Genomic DNA, 10007 nt, shown 5'->3' with positions numbered 1-10007 from the left:
TGGCAGTTAGTTAAGATCTAAGGAATGGTAAGCAATGTTTGAATAGCAGCAGGTACAAGAAAATAATATTCCCTGCTACTAGAAACTGCTCTTGGCCAGCTTTCCCCTTCTACTCCAGGTCAGGGATTTTACATAAACACAGTTGAAGGGAAGAGGAATTCTTTTCAATAGTTTTCTCTCTCTCAATTTCCAGTTTCAACAGCCTCTTCCCTTTCAAGAGGGCTGCCTTTGGCTTCACCTACCTTCCCAAATCCACCAGTTACTCCACAGCACATATTTAATCCACCTCCTAAAAACAAATGCTAGGTTTTGTTTTTGCATTCAACCTCTTTCAACACACACGCGTGCACACACACATGCATACACGCACATGTGTGCACACACACACGTGCTATAAAAATTCTTATCACTGCCGATGCTTTCAAAGAATCAGCACTTTCCTGGCAAGAGAAAATCAGGGGATAACATTACTAATAGACAACTGAGGGATGCCCGGGTGGCTCAGTGGTTGGGCGTCTGCCTTTGGCTCAGGGCATGATCTCAGAGACCGGGGATCAAGTCCCACATCAGGCTCCCTCCATGGAGCCTGCTACTCCCTCTGCCTGTGTCTCTGCCTATGTGTCTCTCATGAATAAAAAAAAAAAAGACAACTGAGTCATAAAGGCAATATCATTTGGCAGATTATTAATGAGCCTTTCCTCATTAATTGTTTGTCATTCAAGAAATCATAACTTAAGGGCACTACCTGTATAAGCAAAAGTGAAATGTTCAGTAATCTTTCTTACCTAAGGAATACATCCCAATCCATTCATTCATATTGAAATAAATGAGGTTTAGAATTCATTTTGGCAGAAAGCTACTAAGTATCAGATATTCCCTAGGAATTTGAAATTCCCTAAATAGGGACCTTAAGTATTCAGAGATGTTTTTGGAAAATGGCAAAAGTCTTCAGAAAATGAGTCAAAAGGACATTGTTTATTTTTCATGCATAAGCAAGAATTAAAGAATAAAAGCTCAAAGGGAAGATAACAAATATGAATAATACACAGGAAGCACTTTAGAAAAAACTTCTGCATTTTTAAGTTGTGTTTTTCACTGAGTTTTAACATTTGCTGGTGCAAGTAATTACATTTTTATGAAAGAGGAAAACATCAAATAAGCCATTTAAAATGTGGAAGAAAAGTTTAGAAAATTCAAAAATGAGAGTAAATTGGTTATTCATGTCAAATTATGAAGAATAATGATCACATTAAATATAAGCTTGTCTTATTAACACAGGGTTAATATCACAGTAAGGTATGGAATAATAGGAAAAATTTAAAAATCTGTTTTTTCCTTAACAACTTTAGAAAAACATACATAAGTGTTTAGTAAAACAAAATACCTACAACTTCAACTAAGACATTCTGGATTTTTAGGTTGTGGAAACAAATAAAGGAAGTCTCATCTAAAGGGAGTTGGAGGGCAGCCCGGGTTGCTCAGCGGTTTAGCTCCGCCTTTAGCCCAGGGCCTGATCCTGGAGACCTGGGATTGAGTCCCACGTCAGGCTCCCTGTCTGGAGCCTGCTTCTCCCTCTGCCTGTGTCTCTGCCTCTGTGTGTGTCTCATGAATAAATAAATAAAATCTTTTATAAGTAAGTAAGTAAATAAATAAAATGAAGTTGGAAAGACCTGAACACTTCTAAACTGCCCCTCCCAATTTCCTTCTTTTTCCTTCTAAAAGAAACAGTTTAAATACATATTCAACATCAACACCCACTCATTTTTTTAATTTGGAATTAATAATGAGACTAAGGTTTTTAATAGGCCTCTAAATCTTATAATTCATATTTTTGAGCCCCTACTATGTGAAATTTAGCATCAAACAAGTTAAACAGTCTTTGTCTTTTAAAGGAGCTCATCGTGATGGTCCAGCCAAACTTTCCAAACTACCTAGAGAAAAAATCAGTTCAAAATGTCACTCTCTGCTTTTACAAGATAGGTACTTGAGCATATTACATACTGTCTAATTCACTTTTTCTTTACCTGTAAAATATGAATCATAAGATAAAAATTAACTCAGAGTGTATCTGTAATGAGACCATACAGAATTAATAGCCCAGAGACAGATTAATATTGACTTTGGATTAATAGATAATATTGATTCTGGATTGATACATTACTTTTCATTACTCCTCATTAAATGATTTCTTTATACATATGCATGCACACACACATACATGTACATACATATACGCATATATACACACACACATATATATATATATACATGTATACACAATTTATTTATGGAGAGTGACATAAGCTACCAACTACTGCTATCTATAACCCACTTCCCTACGAATATATCATCAAACCTACTGCATGTATTAATCTTTAAAGAAGTGATTAAAAAATAAAGAAGTGATTATATGGAACATTGAATAGCACTTCAATGCAAAAAAATGAAAATATGAGTTTGCAGAACAAGCTTTTATGTTAGCACTAAAAAAATACCCAGCATAGGGCACCTGGGTGGCTCAGTCAGTTAAGTGTCTGCCTTTGGCTCAGATCATGATCCCAGGATCCTAAGAACGAGTGCCATATTGGGCTCCCTGCTCAGCAGAGTCTGCTCCTCCCTCTGCCCCTCCTCCCTGCTCAGGAGCTCTCTCTCTCTCATGCTCTCTCTCAAATAAATAAAATCTTAAAAAAAATACCCAGCATATACTAGGTGCTCACTAGAAATATACTGAATGAATAAGAGTTAATCACTGACACTGTGCCAAAATTTATTGTCTAATGATTAGTTCTGTAACATTTTTAAATGATGAATGGAAGTGAAAGTCAAAGAGTTTTCACATCTATGGCACCGCCATAAGTTTTATGTGTTGACTCTGCACTTACTATGAATAATGCTGTGATGGCTAATTTTACACGTTAACTTGACTGGGCCAGGAAGCACCCAGATATTCAGTTAAATATTATTCTGTGTATGCCTGTGAGAATGTTTATCCATGAAATAAACATTTAAAACAGTGGACTGAGTAAAGCAGATTGCCCTTCCTAATATGGGTAAGCCTCATGCAATCGTTTGAAGGCCTGACAAAAATGGAAGGCTGACTTACCACTAAGAACCTTTCCTGCTTGATTGGCTTTGACCTGGGACACCGGTTTTTTTTCCGTACTTTGACTTGAATTTTCTGGATTTCCAGCCTGCTGGTCTTTGAGCTCTCCCAGTTCTCAACTTTGCCAACTGCAGATTTTGAGTTGTCAGCCTCCAAAATCATGTGAGCAAACTCTTTATTTTTATACACACATAATATACATGTACATATACATGTATTATAATTAATATATATACATATACACACACTTTTAGATATATATGTGCACGTGTGTGTATATATATACATACCCTATTGGTTCTGTTTCTCTGTAGAACATTAATACAATACAAACACTCACCACAAACATTTCAAAGAAACCTTTATCTTATAGTTCTGTATAAATATTTTTAAGAAACATGATCTGATTTGAAGTCTTCACATTCTATGCTTATATTTAGTTTTATATTCCTTATTTTAGAAAACCTGAATGCAATGCTTTTGTTGATATTTATGTATATTTCCTTTGTGGAAATTTGAAGTTCCAGCCCATGCTTCTTTATTGATTTCCCTTAGAAAAGTTGTTTTTTAAGTCTTAGGTTTCTTTTATTTCTCTTCTTCCCTAGGAGGTAATGATGAGGAATGAAATATTTGAGAAACACCATTATCACCCCCTTAGAAACCATTCAATAGTATTATTATTTTAAATATTTGAGGAGTATAATTATAGGGATAAGTTATTAAATAATCTTGAGACATAATGAGAAAATGTTCTACAAAATCAAGATCTCCTCTACTTAAACAGAGTCTTATAATGAATTCTACAATGGAATCTCCCAAGAAAATTTTCGAAGTCTACAATTATATTAAAACTAAACACTGTTGTTAAGCAAATAAGGATTAAAATTTTCTCACTGAGAAATTGATCATGTAGTTCTTTTCCATCTGCAGTATGTGATTCTATCATTAAGGTCAACTTATCAAATAGGTGTTAGTCTATTTACAGAATCAACAATTAAATGCCTCTAAAACTGCCTAGGTAAGTTTACATCATGACATTTGGTATTTGATTCTTTGCTTTCATCAAAAACACTGATTACAAAATAGTGTCAATTTCCAAAGAGAAATAAAGAGACAAAAAAAAAAAGGTGCATTAACTGGAGTCATGGGATTAGCCCTTTTCTGAAAATAGGCATTTTATCCTTAGTTTATCTGAGAGTACTTCTTATAATAACCCTGTCACTCTTTGACCTTGAGAACAGATACCACATTTGATTCTTCTGCATATCTCCAGAATCAAACACAGTGTCTGACACTTATGTGGAATATCTACATGGTTGTTGCATTAATGCACAAATAAATGAATTATAAATACCTAGGTTGGTTTTATGTCTTCCATTATAATATCCTTGAGTTCTAAGAATATATTGTCTTTTAAATTAAATTAAATTAAAAGGCAAAACTATAGAGACATAAAGTAGATTAGTGGTATGCAGGTCTGGGGAGTGACTGCTTATGGGGAGCCAATTTCATTTTGGATTGATGAAATGTGAAATTTGATTGTGGTGATGGTTGCACAACACCATGAATATACTAAAAACCTTGCAAATACTCACTTTAGAAAGGTGAGTTTTATAGTACACAAACTGTATCTTAATAGAGTTGTTTTATTCTCTTTTGGGGGGGAGGGGCGGGGAGAGAGAGAATCCTAAGCCGTCTACAAGCCCAGCACAGAGTCCGACCCCACAACCCTGAGATCACGAGCTGTGCTGAAATCAAGAGTTGGGTGCTTCACTGACTGAGCCACCCAGGCACCCCTAGAGTTGTTATTTTTAAAAAGGGCCTGAAGGCAGTCTGCACCAGGACCCCTGGGTGGTGCAGTGGAATTAGCGGGGGACTCGCTTTCATCTCAGGTCCCAATCCTAGGCTGGTGAGATGGATCCCCAGGTAGAGCCGGGCACTTAGCACAGAGCCTGCTTAAGACTCTCGCTCTGCTCCTCACCCCCCCACTCCCAACACTCTCTCGGTCTCTCAAATAAACAAAAAAATCTTTAAAAAAAAAAAAAGAGACTCAGCACTGCCCTTGGCTTCCTGCCCCGCCCAGACTCAGATGGAACGTTGAAGCGGTGCCCCGCCGCGCCCCACGCCCCGCCCGCCGGCCACGCCCTCGCCCCGCCCACCGGCCACGCCCTCCCCACGCCCCTGCCACACCCTGTGCCCCGCCCCGCCCCGCCGGCCACTCCCTCGCCACGCCCCCTCGCCCGTCCCCCGCCGAGCACGCCCCGCCCCCTCACCTCGCCCCGCCCCTGCGTCGTGACCCCGCCCCCCCGCCTAACGGATTCCACCTCCCACCTCCACAACAACGGACTTTAAGGGACTTCCCTCCTGCCGCATCGCACCGCAGGCGACGCCCATCTCCCAGGTTCGCCAGAACTAGCACCCCGACTGCGAGGCCGCCGTCGACAGCCGGATCAGCCTGGAGCTGTCCGCCTCCTACGTCTACCAGTCCATGGCCTTCTCCTTGGAGCGCGACGACGGGGCCCTGAGGAACTTGGCCCGCTTCTTCCAGCGCCAGGCCCGCGAGGAGACCCAGCACGCCGAGATGCTCGTGGAGCTGCAGAACCGGCGCGGGGGCCGCATCCGTCTGCGCGACGTCAAGAAGCCCGACCGCGACGCCTGGGAGAGCGGCCCGAGGGCCACGGAGTGCGCCCTGCACCTGGAGAAGCGCGTGAACCACAGCCTGCCTGCTCGACCTGACCTGCACCGGCTGGCCACCGACCAGAACGACGCCCAGCTCTGCGACTTCCTGGAGGCCCGCTACCTCCGTGAGCGAGCGAGCGAGCGAGGCAAGGCCATCCAAGAGCTCTGGGAGGCTACGGCACCAGCCTGCGCAGCGTGGGGGCCCCGGAAGCCGGCCCGGCCGAGTACCCGTTCGACAGGCTCACCCTGCGCCACAGCCACAAAGAGAACTGACCTGGCACGGACACCTCCCCCGGGCAGGGCCCAGGGCGACTTCCCCTGGGCGCCCCGCCGAGCGTGCATGTTGCAGTATTGCCTTGGCAGAACCTTCAGGTTTTTTTCTTCCAGTTCTGCCATAAATTATAAATAAATAAATAAATAAATAAATAAATAAATAAATAAATAAATAAATAATAAAAAAGTTGTTTGGTTTCAATAAAGTTATTTGGTTCAAAACTTTAAAAAGGTCTCTGGTTGATTCCCGTGCAAACCCTTCACCTTTTAAGTTTTACAACAGGTATTCAGGAGTCTCTCCACCCACCTCTGCCCCATCTGTATGCAGCTCGGGATCTCTGAAGATGGAGAGGAAAGGTACTCCATGGAACCTGGAAAACACAAATCAATCTTCCCCTGATAAACGATGTAAGGGTGGGGGTGGGCTGGGGTGGGTCGGGGTGGGCCGAGATGGGCCCAGGTGGGCTGGAATGGGTCAAGGTGGACGGGTGGGGGGGGGAAGGGCTGGGATGAGCCATGGGACCCTGGAAAATACAATATCAATCTTCCCCTTATAAACGACGTGGTTATATGAGGATGGGGGTGGAGTGGGATGAGGTGGTCCCTGGTGAATGGAGGTGCATGTGAATAGTAAAAGTATAGAAACTATCCCCTGAAGCTCATGACTGCAGTTGCGTCTGGGGAAGAAGGAAAAGGAATGTGATTGGGCAGGGATTAAAATAAAAGGGTCTTGGCTTTATCAGAAATGTTTATCTTCATTAAATTCTGCAAATACTAATGGTTAGATCTGCATAGCAAGATGGAGGTCTTGGAGGTCAGAATGTCAGAGTATCTCTGACAAGCTCATCCTGGGCAACAGTGATAATAGGAAATGAGTCTTAGGCCAGCTTCAACATAGACACCAGCAGTAACTTCCCGTGGTCACCAATGCCTGGCATACATATTGCAATTACAAAATGATCACTTATGTATGTTTTCTTTAATATGTCTCATATGTATATCTCTCTATATAAGTGTATTTGTATTCATTCCAAATAGCAACAGAAGAGTTTATTGTGAATCTCCAGACAAGATCCTGAATGTTTGCTTAGGAAGACACTGTTGAAAAGCACTGGATTATTATAAATCAATTTAGCTGCTTCCTAGACCTTTCCTGAGTCTGGTTATATCTCTGCCATTGGGTTTCATGAGTCCAACTTTGATTTAGCTTTTGTTATTTGCTACCAAGAAAACCTAAACTAGTATGTCTTATTATCATACCTTTACCAGGCTCCACTGTAATTATTTACAGTAGAGTAAATAGCTCCTCTAGAGTAGTAAGTGGCATTTTTTCTTTATCCCTAGACGAAGTTCACTGAAATGAAAAAGGAAGGCAAAAAAATTTTTAAGTTACCTGGATGGAAATACAGAGTAGGTGAAGACTGCCACCATAGGCATCCCTTTCATCCAAAAGTATTCCCTTTATAACTTACAGGTTTTAATTCCTTAGACCAGCCTTTCCAAGACTGAACACAAAATATTAGTAGGTGTTCAGTGAAAAATGGATTCATGGATATATATAAACACACACATATGAATATATATATATATATATATATATATATATATATATATAATGTAGTCCTTAAATTAGCAGGAATTTTTTGTTTTATTTTTCAGTTTTTGTTTAGGAATTTTAAGTCTTTAATGCAAATATATATATACATATATATATATATATATAGTGAATTTATAACAAGGGGATAAAATATTCATCATTTCTCATTCTATCTCACAGAACAATATTCCAAAGAAAATAGCTTCAGAAACAACGTTAAACAATCTCATTGTCTGTTGTTTGAGAATCACATACATAGCATCTAAACCTCACTCACTTTCACTAAAAAGTCATTTAAAAAAAACTGGAATCTTTGCTATGAAGTTTCCAGCACCATAATTTTTTTAGATATTTTAAAGACTATTTGAGAAAGAGAGAGCCCACAAGTGGGGGGCGGGAGGCAGAGGAAGAGGGAGAAGCAGACTCCCTGCTGAGCAGGGAGCCCAATGCAGGGATTGATCCCAAAACACTGGGATCATGACCTGAGCCAAAGACCGACACTCAACCAACTGAGCCACCCAGGCACCCCCAGCACAGTAAGTTTTAAGGCAGAAGTGTAATACCGAGCCCTCACCATGAGAGTAGATAGGTATTACACACCTTTTATTTGGTTTCCTGATAGATAACTCCCAACACTGTATTTTTTCATCATATTCTAATTTCCATTTCCAAAAGAATGGCTTCTAGAAATGATGACACTGATATTTCTCCAGTATTTAAATCAAAGTTGACAGAAGGTCCAAACCTGGTAAATAACTTATATTCTTCACCTCTTTCTACCTATGTATTCATCTCACCAGTAGTGGAATTCTTCATTTTGATTTTCCAGATTAGACTGCAGAATTTTGATCACTAATATACCTTTTGGTGAAAAGCAGTTGGTCCTTGAATTTTCTGGAAATGAGTTGCTTATTCCTCTCACCAAAGCATGCTAAAACTCCTCAAAACAGACATTTAATTCTGAGGAAAAAATACAGCATATATGCTGCAAAGCATTTTACTAGTTAAGTCCAGGATAGTTAAATACATATATAGTGAATAATGTGCTTAATGTGCAGCATCTTACACCTCCATCTTTTTCCTTCAATAGAGATCATCAACATTATCTCTATCATTATTTGATTTTGAATGAGCACCCTATTGCAGTATGTTCCTCTCTAGGTTCAATGGAGGACCTATCAAGTTTCTCTCCAGCCCTAAAGTACATGATGCAATTCTATAAATTGAGACAGCATTATTCCCAAACAATAGTGGGCATGAGGCAATATCTAAATGCGAACTCTTGCAGATTTTTTTAATGCAAATTTGTTCCCACAACTAGTCTTAGGTATCAACACTCATGATAGATCCAATGAATTTGATAAAGTGCCCATTTTTCAGGCAGATATCAACATAATACAAAAAAACTATTATCTTCTATATATGGAAAATATTCTATCATTTTAATAAATGATTATATTATGCTAGAAAATAACAAGGTGATTAAAGTAAGTTTCTCAACAAGAACAGTATCTCAGTCTGGCCCATCTTATTAATCACAACTTTCATCTCTCTACTGTTTGGCTACTTAATTTGATTCAACAAGAATTTATTCTTAATAAATGAGTTCATGCAAGGGAATAAAAGTTAAATAAGACATGAATTTGGCCTAGTTAAATCAAATGTATTAGCATTTTGCCAATTTTCTAAGAGTAAAATACAAGTCCAATGTGAGACTATTTAATAACCAATTAAATCAGGAGTATAGACAGAGAATGTTTTCATTTATCACTCTCCACTTTACAAAGAGGTATGCTACACAATCATTCAACAAAATTTCACAAATGGGAATGTAGCATTGTTCAATAATGTATGAGGAAGAATATAGGCCAGCTATTCTTCCACTCAGAACAGTGGACTAAACATTAAATCTAAAGAATCATCATAATGACAATCATCTGGGTAAATTATGCTGTCAAAATAACATGTTAAGAGATTTCCTCTTTCTGATAAGGAGGGATGTTACCTGAGGGGGACAGAAACTTTGAGGAAGAACAATAATGTAACATGAACAACAGGTTAAATTTCAGCGAATAAGGTTACTCATTTGTTTACATATTTTATGCTGTTGTTGCCTGGAGAAAGAGGAGGCACTCGAACAGATATTTTACTAGTGGAGATCATATAGGAGCCTTCTTAAGGACTATAGGTAAAGATAATCTGAAAATAAAAATTTAGGGCAGCCTTAATGGAAGGTCTTTATATAAGAAAAAAATACACATACTTATTGAAGGCTTTTACAGCATCATTACTTGCATACATTAATAAACACCGCTTATACTTACTGAGTTTGCCATTTATCAGGCATCAAGTTAT

General features: G+C 39.4%; 1 pseudogene; it reads left to right on the top strand.

Moving 5' to 3' along the window:
- The first annotated feature begins 5017 nt into the window (after window positions 1-5017).
- Window positions 5018-6257, top strand: LOC140628552 (ferritin heavy chain-like; annotated as a pseudogene).
- Window positions 6258-10007: the final 3750 nt, after the last annotated feature.

Source organism: Canis lupus, chromosome X (assembly GCF_048164855.1).
Source record: "Canis lupus baileyi chromosome X, mCanLup2.hap1, whole genome shotgun sequence".
Lineage (NCBI taxonomy): Eukaryota > Metazoa > Chordata > Mammalia > Carnivora > Canidae > Canis > Canis lupus.
The sequence above is the reverse complement of the archived record's forward strand: the minus strand, read 5'-3'. Positions and strand labels throughout refer to the sequence as shown.